Genomic DNA, 8,846 nt, shown 5'->3' on the forward strand with positions numbered 1-8,846 from the left:
CAAGGTCAAAGATTGCTGTATCCTTTGTTCTCTAAATATTCCTGTGGGAAATCATGCAGTCAGAAGCCACAGGACCCTGAATTTTCCTAATCAAAGTATTAGGATAAGGGAAAAGATGCAAAAATGTATCTGAAGAACTAAAAAGTAAGGTTAAAAATACCCATGATTTCATCACAACAAATATTATTAAAAAGAAAATGTTCTTATATGAAAATACTTCCAAGAAAAGGTTAATGAGCTTATTATTTGCATCAACATTTATGTTTTATAATTTCAACATTTTCAATACACAGATTGTCTCTTAGGACTCAGCATAAGACAATATGACCTATAAGCAAAATACAAGATAGTTCATCAACATGGCCTTAAAGTGGAAGGATTCTAATAATACTATCCTTACTGACCAAATAACTGTTTTCATGATGGTATTAGAGTAGCCAAATATTTTACACACACACACATACTGTTTCCCTAGTGCTCAAGATAATAATCTTAGTTGAAATACTAAAGTAGATTTGTGACTTTAATGATAAGGTTATATCATCATTCCTTGTATATCACAGCCCATTCAGACCTTTGATATTCTTTTCTAAGTCTTTCCTTAATTCCTCAAAAGGTATGCCTCCTTTTAAAATGACTCTTCCTCTAGATAACATTAAATCTGGTGTGTGCTATTGAAACAGATGGCATGTGACTAGCCCACTTCATTTGCCAAGTATATATTTCACCATTTTTCCTTCATGAGTGACATCTGATCTCATGTTAAAGGCTACCATGTGTCTTCTGATTGTCCTTTGGGGATGTCCACATCTCTGATTTTTGAGGACTGTGATAGTTCAAGAGCTGCAATTATCTTTCACCTTAAAAATGTTTATAAAATATTTTTCAAGAACATCTATCACTGGCATACTTGTTGAATATTTTAAAAGGATATATGTAGTAATTTGCACAGCATTCTCTGAATGAATCACATCTCTAAAGTGTCATGAGGAACAAAGAAAACATACAAGATTTTTTTCTGCTTATTAGATGTTAATTGGAGGAAAGGGGGTTGATGTCATAGAGGAAAAAATGTCAGACTTAAAAGATCTCTAATAAAAATGTTAATATCATGGAGCATTCTACAATAAATGCAACCTCACATAGTTGAATGGAATGAACCTTTGATGAATAACATCATCTGAGTCATAAAACACGATTCACAGAGGTATCTGTCACTATCATAGAGATTGACAGGGTATTGTACCTAGAGTCAGGAAGACCAGAGTTCAAATGTAATCTCATATTTACTGTTTGTGTGATTCTCATCAAGTCTCTTGACTTCTGTTTGTATCAGTTTTTTAATCTTTAAAATGGGATAATAATAGTATGTATCTCTCAGGATCAAATGGGAAAATTGTCAAATGCTTAGTGTAGCAACTGGAATGCTATGGCTTTAAATTATTGTTTTTGTCATTATTGTTATTATGATGATACATATGGAAGACAGGTTGTCAAATGATTATGGGGTTATACAGATATTCCTTTCTTCTTGCAATGTACAAAATTCAGAATATTATAGGTCATCCTCAATATGATCCATGAATACTTGAAATAGATAATACAATAAGCCACATAGTTGTTGTGCATGTTAACACAAATCTAGCTCAGTGAGAGCTTCTAGCTGAGTGAGTGCTTTTTTCAATTGAACTTGTGTCAAGTGAAACTTTATGCAAAAATGCTTACATTGAATACAGTAGCTACAGAAACTAGAAAATTCACGTTCATTTTAAAAGATTTTAAGGGGTATTTCAATCACTAATAATTGTTCTATGTGCCTCAATTCAATGAATTTTTCTGAAATATTTCAGCACCTTGGAGAGAGGATAGTGTACAGAAGCATTACTTCATGGTAGATTGCTGCCAGTCTTCCAAATGTGACTCCGTTTATATCAGAATCTATTGATGGCAAATGAATGTACAGAAGAGTGTAAGCCTCCTATATCCAACTAAGATGATGTCTTCAGATATATGATATACAGTCATGTGAATGAGGAATTATACTTGATCTGGTTCTGCTTGAGAGGGCAGAATAAAGCTCAATAGTTTAAAGTTGTAGAGAGATTACAGCTAAATAAGAGAAAGGACAGCCAATAATTAGAACTATCCAACATAAAAATGGAACTGCTTCATGTTAGGGATGTTTATATCACTGGAGTTGTTCCAGTAACTGGATGAAAATCTAAAAGGACTTCTTTTTATAGCCAAGTTTCAAAATTTTAAGTCATATTCAAGTTTCAAAATACAAAAAAATGAGAAAATGTTTAAACAACAAGAAAAAATTAAATCTAAACCCCAGAGATGCAATCAGAACTTAACAAGACTTAGAAGCTCCTACCCTAAAAGACTGTACTTCTTGGAACATTTTATTACCAAGAGCAAAAGAGTTAGAATTGTGACTAAAAATAACTTACTCAGTAGAGTATGAGTGAAAAATACCAAAAATTACCAACTTGAAAGAATTTCAGATATTTGAAAGATCATAATCAATTGAAAAGGTTGATATATAAAATCTAAAAGAAATATGAGGAAAACATTAAAGACTAATTATATGGGACTCATTAAGTTCAAAGTACTTTCTTCATATATAGTAAAATGTTACCAACATTCTTAAGATTCTTATTATTTCTAGGATTGTTTGAACGAAATGTTGGAGCTAAGTTGAGTAGGATAGGGGTGATTCTTAAAAAGATTGAAAAGGAAAGGGTAAAAAAGAGCAATTATCTCATACAAATGGCATAAAAAAGGAAGAATTGATACAGAGGAAGCAAGTATGAGTGGAGGCCTGGTAGAGCTGGAACATTATACATCATATCTGAATTAAAGAGGGAATAACATATCCATCTAAATGAGTATAAAAATCTTCTAAACTTATAAAGAAATAAGAGGACCAGGGGAAAGGATGAGGGAAGAACTTTTAAAAGGGTTTGTAAATTAAGATTTAGGAGGTTGGAGGTGTGATGACATAGGAGAGGTTGTGGGCAAAATAAAAAATAAGAGGGAGGGTGAGTGGGGAGGATAAATTAATAAGTATAAAGATAAAAACAAAGACTGAGGACAGTAGTGTTTAACAATAGGATGGAAAGAAAGTCAGAAATTGTCATTGTGAATGAGATGAACAGAAAGGAATAGAAGGATGAAATAAAAATCAGAATCCAGCCACATGTTGCTTATAGGAAACACAATGAAGAATGAGATTTCATACAGAGTTGAAATGGAGATTAGGAATAGAATTTATAATGCTCTACCTGATGCAAAAAAAGGCAGTGACAGGAACTATGATCTAAGAAAAACTTATGGTTTATAAATAACATATTTAATTAAAAGTTACCTACATTTTGAAAAAAAGATAACTGAGAAAGCAATATCAATACTGAAGCTAACTGTACAAAGTATTATACCATCCAAATTTTTAAAAGAAAAGTCAAATGAATTACAGGTGGAGCTAGAGATCAGTATTATAATAGTGGGGGGCTTTAATTTTCCCCTCTCAGAACTGAATAAATTTAACCAAAAACTTGATAAGAGTGAACAGAATATTATATAAGCTAGATAAGATGATATCTGGAGAAAATGGAATGAAAATAGAAAGGAATAAACCTTATTCTCAGCAGTGTATGGTACCTTTACAAAAATTAACCATATATTAGGACATAAAATTTTTAATATTTAAAAGCAGGCAAATGAAAAGTAAGTTTTTTAGACCATAATGCAATAAAAGTAAATTTAATAAGGGACCAGAGAAATATAGATGAAAAACCACCTTAAAAATGAGTGAGTAAAAGAACAAATCATAAAAAACTCAATAGTTTCATTAAAGAGAATTCCAATAATTAGACAAATATCAAAATGTATAGTATACAACAAAATTAGCAATCAAAGGTAAATTTAGATCATTATACGCTTACATCAATAAAATAGAGAAAAAGCAGACCAATGAATTGAATACTCAATTTAAAAAACTAGAAAAAGAACACTAAATTGAAAATTCTAAAAATGTAAGGTGAAATTAATAAAAATGAACATAAAAATACTGAATTAAAAATAAAATAAATTTACTTCTATGAAAACAGTAACACAGATCACAGATAAACCACTGACTAATTTAATTTTTTAAAAAAGAAGAAAAACATAACCTGGCATTAAAAGTGAAAGGGGTGAACATATTGCCAATTGAAGATGAAATTAAAGCAATTATAAGTTGTTATTTTACCCAATTATATGTCAATAAATTTAATTTAAGTAAAATAGGAAAATATTTACAAAAACATCAATTACTAGATAAGTAGAAGAAACAAAACAATTTTAGAAAAAAAGAAATTAAACAGGCCATAAATGAATTTTCTTTTTTCTGCATAAATGAATTTTCTAAGAAAAACACACAAGTTGCAGATGTATCAACTAAGTCCAATATTATATAAATTACTTTGAATAATAAGCAAAGAAAGAATCCTACCAACTCTTTTTCAAAAGAAATATGATACTAATATGAAAACATGGAAGAATAAGAACAGAGAAAGATAATTTTCATACAATTTAATTTATGAATACAGATGCAAAAATCAGGTGTGGAACTAGGATACTCACTGCCATCAATATTATTCAATATTGCATTGGAAATACTAGCAATGGTAATGAGAAGAAAAGAAATAGAATGAATCAGAATATGGAATGATGTAACAATATTTCTCTTTATGGAGATGATATGATATACTTGGAAAATCCCAAAGAGTAAAAGAACCATACAATCCCAAGAACAATTAAAAAGTTAATTGGAAGAATTAAAAACTTTAGCAAAGTAACAGGATATAATGTCAAGTCAGTTAAATCATCAGCATTCCCATAAATCACAAACAAACCCTACAAGAAGATATAGTAAAAGACATTCCACTTAAAGTAACTCTACATAGTATAAAATATCCGTGAGTACATATGACAAAACAATCCCAGGAATTATATGAAAAAAAATATTTAAAAAAATTTTTTATAGAAGTAGAATTATATTTAAATATCAAGAGAAACAGATGTTCATGAGTAGATAGTGTGAATAAAATAAAATGACAATTAAATGTATATATATGTTCAATGAAATTATGAAAATAGTTTTACTGAATTAGAAAAAATAATAACTGAATTTTTTGGAAGAGCAAAAAAGTAAAAACAGATCAAAGAACTAATAAAAATATAAAGAAAGGAGTTTTAAAAGTATCAAATCATAAACTATGCTATCAGATAATAATTATTAATATTATCTGGCATTGAGTAAAGAATAGAAAGGTTGACCAATGGAACAGAGAAGACATACAGTTTTTATCAGCAAATAAATATGGTAATCTTGCTTTTGGAAAAGTGCAAGGACTTAAGATAGTGGGATAAAAATCATTATTTGAAAACAATATTGGGAAAACTGGAAAACAGTATGTAAAATAGAAGCATAAATCATTATCCACATCATTTATCAAGATAACATCAAAATGGATACATGACCTACATTTAAAGAGATATTATAAGAAAATTTGAAGTACATGGTACATATCAGACTTATGGATAAGTGAATAATTCATGAATAAACAAGCTATAAAGAGCAGAGTGAGGAATAAAATGATAAATGTTGATTACAATAAATTTAAATGGTCTTGCAAATAAAACAAATACTACAAGAACAGAAAAAAGTAGAAAACTAAGGGGAAATGTATACTTTCTCAGATGGCCTCATATCTCAAATATTAAGTAAGAACTCTCTCAAATCTATAAGAATATGAGTCATTCCCTGATTGAAAAATGGTCAAAGGATATGAATATTTAATTTTTCAATGAAGAAATCAAAACAATTTGTAGCCCTATGAAGAAATGGTGTAAATCTTTATTGATTAGTGAAATGAAAATTAAAACAGCCTTCATAAATCATTTTGCACCTGTCAGATTGACTAAACTCATTGAAAGGGAAAGTGACAAAGTTGTACAGAATGTGGAAAAATTGGAACTAATTTGTTGCTAGTGGAATTGTGAACTGATTTGGAGAACAAGCTGAAATAAAAATGTGTTATTAAGCTGCCTATATCTTTGACCCATAAATGCCACTAATAGGTCTATTTCCAAAGATGATTAGGGAAAAATGAAAAGAACCTTTATGGTCCATAATTTCCATAATGGAAATTGTGAAGATGTTTGTCAATCTAAGCTTGCCTAAATAGGTTGTGGTAGATACTTGCAATGGAACAATACTGTGCTATAAGAAATGAAGAGCTCAGTGATTTTTGGGGGGGACATGAATAAACTTGCACAAGATAATGAAGAGTAAAATGAGTAGAATCTTTATAGACTTCCAGCTAAAGATGGAACAGAAAAGACAGGCACTGTGTTAAGTGTTCCTGGTTCCCCTCAAAAATAACATGGATCAACCCTCTTAACAGAAATTTGATCAACAAAACCCAGAAAAAGAAACTAAGAGAAGAATACCTACCAACAAGGTCTGTCTCAGGGGACCATGGTTGAACTGGCAAAGGAAAGCTTAGAGTGAGCACAGGGATAGCAGCGGGATAAAGTCAGAGGACCTGGCTTAGCCACAGAGACTTTGGTCAGTGGTGGGTCTGAGGACCAGCTTTAGCCACAGAATCAGAATTCTGGTGAGCCCCGGTTGTCCTGGAGGGTTAGTTCCAGCACAGAGATTTTCTGAGTATCGTTGGAAAATGACCAGCTGGGCACAGGACTTAAACTCCATATTTTTTTTTACAGAGCCTTCTTCTCAGAATGAACTGCTGCCCCCCACCCCCACCCCCTCAGGCTCAGGTACAGGCAAAAGAGTTTACTCAGCTGAAAGGGAGATGGGCCCAGCCCATTGTTTAAGGACAATTCAGACCTGCTGCCCCTCCTCCCACCATCCTTACTCCCTCCAGGATTAGAGAGCTTGAAACACTCCAGAGAAAGCAACCAGCACGTCCAACTGGCCACCTTTGGAATTAATAAACTAAATGAACAAAGCCTCTAGGGTTATCAAAAGCAAAGCTCTGAGAGCCATCCCCTCCCCCAACACAAGATTCTAGGAAAATGAAGAAAGGCCAGCAAAAGGGGATACATCGAGAAAGTCTTAGAAGAAATAGATTCTAACCCAGAGAGATCTAGAATTTCTGAGGAGAATATGAATTGGTCTCCATCTCAGGAAGACTTCCTGGAAGAAATTAGGAAGGAGTTTAAAAATCAATTGGAAAAATTGGTAAAAGAAACTCAAGAGAAAATTAACATGTACCTAGAAAAAAAATATCTCTCAATAAGAAAACTATCCTCAGAAAATACAATTGGGCAAATACAAAGAGAAAATATTTCTCTCATAACTACATTTGGGCAAATAGAAAACTTATTCAAAAATAGAATTGACAAATGGGAAAAGGAGTTGCAAAAGGTAAATGAAGAAAAGTCTTCTCTAAAAAAAAAGAATGGAATCTGTAGAAACTAATGACTTCATGAGACAACAAGATTCCATTAAAGAAAAACAGAAGATTGAAAAAATATAAGAAAATGTAAAATACCTCATCAGCAAAACCACTGACCTCAAGAATAGATCAAGAAGGGACAACCTGAGAATCATAGGTCTTTATGAAAACACTGAAGAGAAAAAAAGTCTGGTCTTAATATTACAGGATTTAGTGATGTAAATCACAGAACCAGAGGGCAAAATTGCTATTGAAAGAATAAATTGATCCCCTCAAGAAAGAGATATTAAAATGAAAACACCAAGGAATGTTGTGGCCAAATTCCAGAACTATCAGATAAAAGAGAAAATCCTGCTGGCAGCCAGAAAGAAACAATATAAATACCAAGTAACCACAGTAAGGATTACACTGGACCTAGCTGCATCAACACTAAGATATCGAAGGGCCTGGAGTGATATATACTGAAGAGCAAAGGAATTTGGAATACAGCCAAGAATCCACTATCCTGAAAGGCTGAGCCTTCTCTTCCAGGGTAAAAGATGGACATTTAATGAAATGGGAGGCTTTGAACATTTCCTGATGAAAAGACCAGAGTGAAATGGAAAATTTGGATACCAAACAGGAGGATCAAGAGACACATAAAAAATTATAAAATAAACAAATAAACAAACAAACAAATAAATAAATCGATAAATAGGTAAATAAATAAAAGGGTAAAGAAAAAAATTGCTATCCAATAAGATGGAACTGGCTATATCCCCACCTGGGAGAAAGATTCATATAACTTGAGAACTGTACCTCTATTAGAGAGAATATACCTAGTCAGAAGTGATTGACACTCATAATTTATCAATGAGACTGATATCCAGTAAGATGAAACTGGCTATATCCTACCTGGGAGAAAGACACTAATAACTCACAAGAATTGTAACTTTATTAGAGAGAATATACTTAGTCAGAAGTGTTGTACACTTATGACTTTTCTGTGACTCAAATAGAATCATTTAAAAAATATCTCCTTAAAATGTGGGATAGTAAGGAGACAGGAGGATGGAGGAGATTGAATAGGGTAGATCTCATTACATTAAGGGGTACAAGAGACCTATTGCAATAGAGGGGAAGAAGGGAGGAGGTGAGAACTACCTGAATCTTCTTCTCATCAGTCTAGGCTTAAAGTCAATTTACATACACTCAGTTAAGCTATAAAACTTATCTTACATTTCAAATATTAAAAAGGGAAAAAGAGAAGGGGGGATGGAGAGGGGAGAAAAAAGGGGAACTAACAAAAGAAAGGGAAGGAAGAAGGAGAAAAGGGAAAGGTGTAAAAAGGGGGAGGAGGTTGATATAAGAGGGAAAACACACTGAAGGTGACAGTAT

Source organism: Macrotis lagotis, chromosome 7 (genome assembly GCF_037893015.1).
Source record: "Macrotis lagotis isolate mMagLag1 chromosome 7, bilby.v1.9.chrom.fasta, whole genome shotgun sequence".
Taxonomy (NCBI): domain Eukaryota; kingdom Metazoa; phylum Chordata; class Mammalia; order Peramelemorphia; family Peramelidae; genus Macrotis; species Macrotis lagotis.